Genomic DNA, 11,519 nt, shown 5'->3' with positions numbered 1-11,519 from the left:
GGGAGTATATGTGTAAATATATATTTATACAACATATATTATATAATATGTAAATAGAGTGAAGATTGTGCTGCTTGAAAGTGGTGTCCTTTTAGCTACTTTGGGAAGTAGACGGACAAGTTGTCTGAATAAACAATCATCCTCAATATGAATATCACGCATTAAAGTTCTAATAAAAATGTCCATCTATTCATACTTGATGCATGCCAGGGTATTTTTAAATTAATAGAAGGTTGTTGTGTAACCAGGGTTTGAAAATATGATACTGTTCATACGTGAATTAAATAAGTTGTCACATTTTCCCTAACAGAAAAGGAGTTAATCTTTCCTTTATATTCAATCTTTGTTATTCCATGCGCGGAGATTTATTTAAGTGATCATCTGTCTCTTCATAGACGATCTTTGTTTTCCCCGTCGACTGTTTATCGGTAAAGTACGAGTGAGCTGAGAAGATGTGACGTTTATTAACGTTAATAAAAGTCAAAACTTTAAATTAAATGTTGGAGTATGAGCCATTGAGCAGCTGTATTTTCGTGAAGGAAGATAAGACCTTTGAACATTTGATATCCTTTTGAGTGAAGTTCAATGCGTTTACCGTTGCATGCTAGCTGTGTTAGCAAGAATGCTTTACGATATTTTGTATTTTGTAAAGTTGTCTATTGCATTAGAACCATTCAGGAAGAGAATCTGAAAGGGGTCCAAAAGTAAATTTATGAATATGTAGACATTATAAATTAATGCCCAGAGTTGCTTAATAGACTTTTTCACAAAACCGGAAACGCGTAATCAATGTGGAAGTGGACTTCCTGTCAAGCGTCAACACATCAGGAGATAATGGAGTCGCCACAACTTCGCTCACAGATTTACGAACAATTTCACTTTCTTTCTGACGTTGCAAGACTGTTGCAGTCTCAAAAAAAGAACAAAATAAATAAATGGTACACACAGTATCAAGTTTACTTGAGCGAGAGCGATCAGGCTAACTGTTATTTACTGAACTGTTAGCTAACGTAGAATGACAAATCATTAGCGTGTCCACTTAGACATAATGTATGTGGGGTATAGAGGATATAGAACACCTTAATAAAAAATATAATCTGCTTTTAATTGTGCATTGTGGTATCAATTTGTTCTGTATGACAATAATGTTAAAGCCGAATGCTGACGTCAACAGCTTCCGTTTCTGGCACCGCTCAAACACAGGCTCCGTTTTTCGTTTTAGCGGTGAAAACGTTCCAAGGAAAAGGGCAAGGAGACATAAGTCAGACCCACGTCCGGGGCGCCCGGTGTCCGGCGTCAGTGGACCGATCAACAGGAAAGGAATGAAACGACAGATTTGGCTGCTTTTTTCGGGAATAACAAGAACAGTCCGGTACAATAACTTTATTCTCTTTGCTTGCGCCATTTGTTTACCGTTGCCCTGACCAGACCGGAAGAAGATCACCAAAACGATTGCGTATTTACAGTAACAAATACCTTGTGAAACAGGTCTATTACTTGTTATATTGTGTATGACATTAAGCCATGCAAGTTGCAGGCCTAGTTGGATTGGTAATTAACTGTTTCTTGGGGGGGGGAGGGGGGGGGGTTTGCATAGTTTCATCACCGGAAGCGGAAGTGCCGTCCATCCACCGTTCTGCCCCCCAACAGCCACCACATCGTCATCCCTTTCATCCATCTTCCTTAAACGAGACAACCTCCAAGTCACGGTTCATCTGGAGTCCATTCCACTGGACATCGGTTGTGGACGAAGGGGTGGTAGGACATCTGAGGACAATATTCCTTCCTTATATTTTTCCCTATATTTTTTTGGATTGAATTCATTCCTGAGATCTCACGAGTATTTTAACTTTTCATATTACCTGCTTAGACACTTTTTTGGGGTGATCATTCAACAAATAAACCTCAAGCCGTATTATTAAATAAAAAACTTGAATTGTTGTCAACAATATTTTTTGAAGTAATACTTCAAGGTTATTTTTCTAATACTATTTAATCAAATTTATTTTAGCAAGTAATGGAGTTGACAAAGACATCTTTGCAGCGGAAAGCATCCTCGCTCTCAGCCTTTAGACTTATAATTCGACTGAATTAGAATTCCTGTGATCTGGGTGATTTTTAATGCCACAAAATGTGGTTGAGCATCCGCCTTAATTTTTAATTTAATCACAGTGCAATGCATACAATTAATTGGACTGTGTCGTTTAATGAAATGATGAACAAGAAGGAAAACAAACAAGCGAGCAATCCCACTCATTTATGTAATTCATTTCCAGTCATATTGTTTGTGTCACAGCGTTATTAATATTAAAAGCTTGCCACATAGCACAGTACTATAAAGAAGCAGCGTGTTGTCTGATTGTTAGATGCTCGTACACACACACACTATATGATCTGATGATAAGTTTTATTACATTACATTCATCTATAATGATATATAATGTAATATAATGTGTTACGATTGGACATCTCATAGCACCGCGGCACGACAGTTTAATCAAAACATAACTTTTGATGTCATGATGAATCTGATTTTAATGTACTTCAACCAAGCAGCCCAGGCCGAGATGCCACAACTCGCACACAATTTTCTCCAGGACCACACACAGGATTACCAGCAGAGACTTCACACTGTACTTTTGGATTTCTCTACAGATTTGATGGCCAAGAAGCTCATTCTGATCTGCGCTGACGGTCCAACACATTGCTGCCCGGCTCCCTCTGCCTGAAACTGACAACACAGAAGCAGGATCTGGACAGCCGCTGGCGTCTTCCCCGGGGAAAGCCTGGACATCTGGTTGTTGCGATGCAGGGACTTGTTATTCTGCAGCAAAGCAGTCCCGCTGGACCAGTTAAGTAGTAATGACAGTATGGAATGAATTGACGAGAGTCATAATTCCACAGGTGCTGGAGTCCCACTCATGGATTTTATGGCTTTTTCGCAAAATTCATATGCCAACTGATCAAAGAATCCTCCGTTTTGGAAGATGAAATGCAGTTTGTTGTGTTCGATTGGAGTTGCTGTTATGGTGCTGGAGGCTAGTGCTTACCTTCCCACGGCTAATAAGCCTCTGATCACATTCAAGGCATCCCGATCTGGCAGGTCAACAAGCGTGTAAAAACCAGTGTTCTCATTAGAGCACGGAACATTGATTAGGATTAAATTCAAAATGTGCAACGGCGCCGTGAAGCCCAAGGACCACGCATAAGAACATCAGCCATGTTTACTGCACCACGGCCTTGAAACCTAAAGTTTTGCTTTGCCAGCTCACCAACTGGTGTCTCCAGTTCTCACTGTTCAATAGCATTACAAAAATAGAATGTTTCCTCCTCTCGCACTACACATCACAACACATAAAAGGGGGAATTGCATTCCATTGTGCTCAATAAGAGACGCACGTTTCAACAAAACCACCACCGTATTATTGCAATATTAGATTTCAGAGAAGAGGGGTGTGCTTCTTCAGACAAAACCACACGGGACATTTGGGGGGCGAGCCGAGCGCTGCAGAGAGGCGGTCGGCTCCTCGCTGATAGCGATCAGCTAACGTCAAGCGGCTGCGGGCAGAAATCAGCCGATTATCTCAGGTTTAGTACAGCCTCTTGATCACACCGGGCACAGGAAGCCATTAGTCTCTGTCACCCCCCTCCACCCCGCCACCCCGACTCTGGGAAAATAGATCCCAATCTGCCATTAGAATGTTACGGTCCCGCTCTTTCCATTTCCCCCCAAAATCTTATTTACTTCCCTCCCACCAGACCTTTCCAAACGCCGCCTTACCGTCACCTTTTCAACATTTGTTGCATTTTCATTTGTGTCTTGGGAACAATCTCACAGTGTTCTATCAGCATCATCTGCCCATGCACACATTTTCCCTCATGCACTCATCAAGATATAGACCATATAAGGTTATCTTGCAGTTGGAGAAGTGACGCTCTTTGCAGAAGTTGTGATGCGACAAGCAGAGCCCCTTCATTTTCTTGGAAATTGATATAGCATCAGAGAAAAAAAAATATATATATTCATGGTAATTTTCTTTTTGCTAGTTTGCCGAAATGTATCACTGAAAAAGGTGTGCTGCAGATACTAATGTATATACAGTAAAGTTACAATGTTCCACACAGAACAGACAAAAGCATTGAAATAGTGATCCTTAAAAAGTGTTTGGACACGACCAATATTCAATGTTGCCTCTGTACAGACTATTTTTGCCTATAGAAAAAATCCATAATGCTTGAGTTCTCAAATCCAACGTGTGTTGGAAGAGAATGCCAAAGGGGAGAGTGAGCTGCACGCAATCGATCCTGAGATATTGCCTTATTGAACAGGTGCCATAAATAGCTGCATTATGATGTTAACTATTGTGGAAGTTACGCAGAGGACAAGCAGAGGTCACGCTGCACGTTCTGCCAAAACGTGTCCCGTGTCTCATCTCGTGCACGCTATTCTCCCTCCTGTGTGCACGTGTATTTTAGAAACACTGCGGCATTGCCTGCATCTTATTCCCTAATCATATAAGGCACATTGGGCTGCTGCTAAATGGGCTTTGTCAGATTTCATCAGCGAAACAGGGATCGCTGGCAACTTAATGAAAAGGTGATCTGCATCCCGAGCCTTGCAGGAAATAATTGTTCACTGTAAATGTAATTGACACACAAATGAATGTGTAAAGTAAAATGAAGGAGACATCTGTGACAAGGAAATGAATAGATGAGAACAATTAAGAGGAAAACAAGCAGTGCTCAGAAATCAGTCCATCAATAAGAGCAATACATCATTTTGAAAAAGACTGGCATGTCTAACTAAATTTGATTAGGTAAATAAGGGTATAATTCAGATGATTTATTGACCAATGAGGCGACATTAATGCAAGACAACCCTCGTGATAATAGTGAGATTATGGAGTAAAGGAGAGTTTAAATGCTCTGAATAATTGATATTGTTAACACAGCAGCACCAGCAGCAGATTTATGTGTTGCATGAATGTACTTGAGGAGACGACGGCATGCATTCATTTCTCCTTTGCATTAATATGAATATTGTGGCCAGGCTGTTGTGGGCTGATGCTTTTCTTATAATCAGCAGGGGTCTCCACACCTGATCTCTGGTTCTGAGGCATCTGCTGAACCTGTGCCGCCACCCTCGGTGCACCCTATTCCTAATCCTTTCACCACCTCCCTACTTGCCTCCGCGTGTGAGCCATCATGGCACAACTACAGAGGAACGAGGGGGCTTAGCACCGACGCCGACATCATGGCGTACGCTGACTTCTCCATCAAAGGGTGACTCTTTCTCCAAGAGAATTCCCTTCGTAGTAACGTGATCAGAGCGGCTGTGTGTAGTTAAAAGCTTTGCGATAGCTGTAAGGTAAATTCATGTGCATGTGTAGTATGAAGATAATGAATACAGACAATAGCCGTATCTTTGGAAAACGCATTGGAATCAGACTGACTTTGATGCAACGTTTATTCTCCAAGCAAACAAACACCCCCCCACCACAAAATGAATCGTATTCTTATTTTACATTAAGCTCGTCCTGTTATGCATGTGCGAATCATGTATTCTTTCTAATTAGGGAGTTATGTGTCTTTATCTCCAACATTAGGACAAACTAAGAATAAAACCAATAAAAAGTGGTCGCCTAATATTTTTTTACCAAGTTTGCATCTACAGAGGCCGTAAATGAGTGGAGAGCAAAGCAGATTTAGATTTATTGGCCAATTCACACTAATGATCATTAACTTGATGAAGATGATCCTGTTTGGTGGAAAACATAAATGAATAATTATTATGATGCCAGTAAACCGACTAGTTCTTCTATACTGGCGAGCTCGTCTGATTTATTGCAAAGGTTGTGGTCGGCCTTCGTTTCTTTCCTTCCTGCGGTCTGCGTCCGTCTCTCATGAACCTGCAAGCTTTTTAAACAGTTGGCTTTGGGACCACAATTGGAAAATTACCCTTTGGCATTGGTTTATTTTAGTGTTCAACATAATGCACAGTACCTTGGATGCTGCAAATTTACTTTAAAAAAATAATAGTGTAATGTTTACTTTGGCCAAGTTTGTGAATATGTGCATGGCTCTGGGCCTGAAAAGAATTTTAAAAAACGAATTAAGAGCAAATAAGACTGAATTGTGATGTTTCGATTATAAATGATAAAAGAGGAGCCACATTCTTTGTAGCGGGCGACTTTACCGTTTTGATTCCTACCAAAGTATCACAATGGACACGTGACTTAAATGCGACGTTCTCGTTCACTGTCACTGCCGTAACATTTTTTAAATGCACTGCAGTTCCACCAATTAATGGTGTGCGGTGGCGGTGCTGTGTGTTCCATAGAATACCTCTCATTATTCCCCGAGCGGTTTGTTCACTTACAGCAGAGTCACTGGTGGCGAGAGCTAAACAGATGAGGTCTCTCTCCACGAGCAGCTGTTGCAGGTTATTGATGACCTCATTAGAATGCCGCCCGCGGCACGACGGCCCCGACTTTGAAAGGACTTGCCGATATGCAAAGCCACAAACCGCCAACGAAGCCCCTCCCCGCCCGGCGCCTTGTGCCCGGGCAGCATCTCCGCGTTTTACCGAGCCTTCTCTGGAAAAAGCTCCAGGCTTTTCACTGCAAAGTGTGACTCGAGTGGTTGGAGGAGGACCCATATTCATCGTGATTTCATTAGTTTTTAATATTAGTTATTCTACAGGTGCTGTTTCTTAGTCTTTTATATCAGGGAGACTAGCTTGCACTAACAAAGCCTCACTGAGCAATAATGCTGCTTAATTAAATATGACTTTACACTTGGCCTTACCCGTGCAAACGCATGCATCACAGACCCGCCGAAAGGAAACACAATGGGGGACATGAATTGTTATTTTCAGTGGCTACACATTAACATTTTTGTTGCTCTGTGTGGGAATTAAAACCAGTGTAGCACAACGAAAGTCATCTGCCATGAATACTAAAAGCAAGGCACGTTTTAATCATACACTTTGTGGCACTTTATGGCGTGCGGCTTGGTTTGTAACGGCATATTAATAGTATAGGCATAAAGTGGTGTTTACGCTCTGAATGCCAAGATATATGTCTGAACACTACATCCAAAACACTTAGAAGATACATCTTAAGTGATTTAACAACATTAAACAATTTACATTTGAATTTAATTGTATATAAAAACTAAAGAAAACCTGATTTCAATAAAATGCTGTTAATGCTTGAGGTTTTCTGCCTTGGTCTTAGAGGCCCAAAGCAGCTGTTCTTTCACTTAACCACCAACTATTGGCTTAAACAAAGCACCCAGCCATCACTTGCAATCCTGCTTGAGGTGCCAAGAGTGAATGCCAAGTCCCTCCAACTGTCACTTCCTTCTTTAATATTAATGAGCAACGCACGGAGCACGAATCCATGCCGCTACCACTGCAAATGTCAAATCATCTCGGACAGCAGTTTTGTTTTCCTTTATGATTGTAGCTCTGGGCTTGTTCCTCTGCTAGTGATAGAGGGAAGAACGTGACATGGCGGTTTTGGACTCTGCAGGCCGCTCAAATTGGCCTTCACAGCCCATAAACTTTTCCCCCCCAGCCAGACATCCTCCGGCACTTTTCCCCCCGTGGTCGGGGCAATATATTGTCCTATAGAACCAAGAGAAGAGAGACTCCCTGACTTCCATCACTAAGGATTTTTCATTTCTTCCCAAGGAGAAAGAAAGTTGCATGAGACATACTTACATTTAGCTTCTGGTATAATTACTTCCTCCCTGCTATTGCAACGGTAAATTAACCCTGAGGCTCTTTAAGCGAAAGCGTGTCCACGTGATGAAGTCGTTATTGTGCTCACGCCGAGTAGGTGCTGTTAGCTAATTCTGAGAATGTCAAACTATAGTGAACATTGCTTTTGTACCATCTTAATGTTTTTTTTTTACTTGAGTGTTTTACATGCTGGATGTATTGGCAACAACGCAGGCTTAAGGGTGAAAAATGTAAAATTGTGTTTGACAGAGAATAACAAATCATCTACTACTTCGCCAAATGAATTCTGGTAGAAAAAAACAGTCGACGCTTCCTTTGGAAAACACACAGTACCTGCTCAGGTAGAAGCCAGCAGGGTTTGGTAGGTCCACCTGTCTCTGGCGATGAGACAATGAGAAATGATTCTTTCCTTGGACTCAACAAAATGCAATCAGTTTTCCAAGGGAATTTTTTTTTTGCAATTCTGTGACTTTTTCACAAAAGCCTTTTCCTCCATGTCTTCCAAACGATGCTTTGTGAAGCCTTGCTAATGCATTTAGTCTTCTTGCTGCATAGAACAACGTAGAATAACTGAATGTGGAGACACACAATCTGTGGAAATCACTCGAGACGTCCATTTCAAAGGTGATTTCACAAGAAGAGAACAACGATATTATAGTTTGCATCTAATGGGGGGGTGATGAAAACAATCAGCACAGCACCAACGCTTTGGCTTATCAGTATGTTGCAGTAGAAACTCATGTTAGATGCAGTCCCCCCCCACTGCCTTAGCAAAGGTTTCTAATTGAACCTGGCCACGGTGGTGTTCATTGATCTGTGTGTTAATGAGATGAGTCTTTTGCACATTTCCGTTGTGCCGGGTTTTTAAGGCTTGCGTCGCTTCCTGACCCCTCCTTCCAACCAGGTGTTTTTTTGCCCTCAGTAATGCAACCCGACTGCATGCATTTTGACTCAGTTACTGGCACAAACCATTGTGTATTCAAACATGTAATCATTGCATGTGCATTCTAATTAGAGTTTTTCTTCAGTGAGTATGAGCTCAGACGGTTTGCTTCGGCCTCATTGACATGTGACACGCTGGAGAGGAGCGAGCGGGGGGGGTTCGGCTCCCCGAGTGCACAACGCAATGTCAAACTGCTTCTCGACAAACACTACTCCGCATTAAATGTTTTCTTTATGTACAGTGGGGAAAATTGCTTTTCACAGTTCTATATTTTATATTCACGAAGAGCCTCCATTGCAGTCATTACCAGGGTCAGAGACAGAGAACTGAAAGAGCAAGTCACTAAGGCATTTCACGGGCAGCGTCTCCATCGGGCTGTTTCACCTAAAGTCAAATGTGTAGTTCAACCTGATGGTGTGCGGATCGAGCTCTAACACCGGTGGTGACAGGGATGTGCAATAAAGCAGAAAGGGTCTGGAATAAACAATGTTTTCCTCTCACTCAGACAGTGTGCCATATGCCGTCTGTACAAACACGACGCATGCAGCCCCATGCCAAGCTCATTACGGAAGGTAGAATATGCATGAGCATTCCCCGTGTGCTACTACTTCATTACAGCATCATGGTTTTGCTGTAATTACACACTCATTAATTGTTTATCGTTTTCACCTTTATTGCGATGGACAGTGCAATGGACCTTTTGGTAGTATTCTAATCAGGCTCATTAGGCCCGTGGCCCACGTATGAAAGGGAACATGTATCAGAGTCGACACAAACAGTGCAATGCCACAAACTGATTTGGTAAATAAAGAATGTAAATGATTTAATATGTATTGCATTGTCACTGCGCCTGTGAGACTTAATTCTTTTACAAATCACTCTTTTACTAACAACGAAATCTAGGGTTTAGAGAAGGAAAACGTGCTGAATGACCGTTGAAATGTCAAGGATTAAAACTTTGTGATACCTCCCTGGTCTTCCATTGCAAGGTGATATTTTTATTCAGCTGCATCCTTTACAGCCACAGATGATGCACTTCCTGGAGGGAAATCAGTTTTCTGGGGTGATGACATTGCCTGTGATAAGATTCAGTCCACGCTGGCTCTGCTATCGAGGCAATGCTCTGACGCAGCTTCGGCCAGGATGGGTTTCGCACCCAGTGGGACCACTGAGAGGGGCATGGCACGGGTCGGGCATCCATTCACCCCCAAATGGGCCGATGATGCTCAGCACATTGAGCTAAGACACGTCGGGCTGAACATCGCCCACTGAGGGCCTGTGAAGGTCATGGAAAAGGAGAACTGCTCTGGACATCCGCCGCCAGAGCGAGAGAAACCGACCACGAGGGTCCACGAGCAACAGACCGAAGCCGTCTCCATTATGGCCGAGACCAAGGAGGTCGGCTTTAGGTTGTTTTTTTCCCTCAGAGTAGCCCAGCTCCTATTGTACAGGGTGAAGTACTGTGAAATATATTGAGGATAAATCTGAGGAAATTATGTTCAGAACTGTAAAGGTACCGCAAGGTCCTTATGTCATTCATATCATTTGATTTAAACGTACATTTTTCATTTAGCTGACGCTTTTATCCAAAGCGACTCACAATAAGTGTATTCATCCAAGAGGGTACAGACCGATGTCATTCATTACATCAAACATTTCCATCATAGAAAAAGAAAATTTACTTTTTCCCACTTGGACATAATGGAGCACCACCAAATGCATCTCCTTTTGAATAGAATAATCATTTTCATTAGAAAACCAGTCAGTAACTGCTTAGTTCATTTTCAAAACGGCTCCTTTCTTAAAACAGCTTAAATTTGTTGAACTACTTCTAGACATTATCTACATTATTGCATTACGTTAAACAAAGAGCTAAAGCATGCGCACAAAGCAGCTCGTTGTGTGTTATCCGTCTCTCAAAGTCTTCTGTATTATGTCCCCTGAGTCTCTCAAAGTCTTCTATATTATGTCCCCTCAGACTTCCACAGTCTTCTGTATTATGTCCTCTCAGTCCTCCATAGTCTTCTGTATTATGTCCCCTCAGTCTTCCATAGTCTTCTGTATTATGTCCCCTGAGTCTTCCACAGTCTTCTGTATTATGTCCCCTCAGTCCTCCACAGTCTTCTGTATTATGTCCCCTCAGTCCTCCACAGTCTTCTGTATTATGTCCCCTCAGTCCTCCATAGTCTTCTGTATTATGTCCCCTGAGTCTCCCACAGTCTTCTATATTATGTCCCCTCAGACTTCCACAGTCTTCTGTATTATGTCCTCTCAGTCCTCCATAGTCTTCTGTATTATGTCCCCTCAGTCCTCCACAGTCTTCTGTATTATGTCCCCTCAGTCCTCCATAGTCTTCTGTATTATGTCCCCTGAGTCTTCCACAGTCTTCTGTATTATGTCCCCTCAGTCCTCCACAGTCTTCTGTATTATGTCCCCTCAGTCCTCCACAGTCTTCTGTATTATGTCCCCTCAGTCCTCCATAGTCTTCTGTATTATGTCCCCTGAGTCTCCCACAGTCTTCTATATTATGTCCCCTCAGACTTCCACAGTCTTCTATATTATGTCCCCTCAGACTTCCACAGTCTTCTGTATTATGTCCTCTCAGTCCTCCATAGTCTTCTGTATTATGTCCCCTCAGTCTTCCATAGTCTTCTGTATTATGTCCCCTGAGTCTTCCACAGTCTTCTGTATTATGTCCCCTCAGTCCTCCACAGTCTTCTGTATTATGTCCCCTCAGTCCTCCACAGTCTTCTGTATTATGTCCCCTCAGTCCTCCATAGTCTTCTGTATTATGTCCCCTGAGTCTCCCACAGTCTTCTATATTATGTC

The 11,519-nt window shown here is 42.2% G+C and overlaps 1 long non-coding RNA gene across 2 annotated transcripts; it reads left to right on the top strand.

Moving 5' to 3' along the window:
• Positions 1–400: 400 nt before the first annotated feature.
• LOC119198018 (uncharacterized) lies at positions 401–10,954 on the top strand. Of its 2 annotated transcripts, XR_009957044.1 has the most exons (4): positions 401–428; positions 1,223–1,372; positions 1,598–1,758; positions 2,656–10,954. It is a non-coding gene; the product is annotated as an uncharacterized LOC119198018 (long non-coding RNA). The 2 variants fall into 2 exon arrangements; XR_005114471.2 differs by lacking the exon at positions 401–428 and having other exon boundaries at positions 509–1,372.
• Positions 10,955–11,519: the final 565 nt, after the last annotated feature.

Source organism: Pungitius pungitius, chromosome 11, assembly GCF_949316345.1.
Source record: "Pungitius pungitius chromosome 11, fPunPun2.1, whole genome shotgun sequence".
In the NCBI taxonomy this organism is placed as follows: domain Eukaryota; kingdom Metazoa; phylum Chordata; class Actinopteri; order Perciformes; family Gasterosteidae; genus Pungitius; species Pungitius pungitius.
The sequence above is the reverse complement of the archived record's forward strand: the minus strand, read 5'-3'. Positions and strand labels throughout refer to the sequence as shown.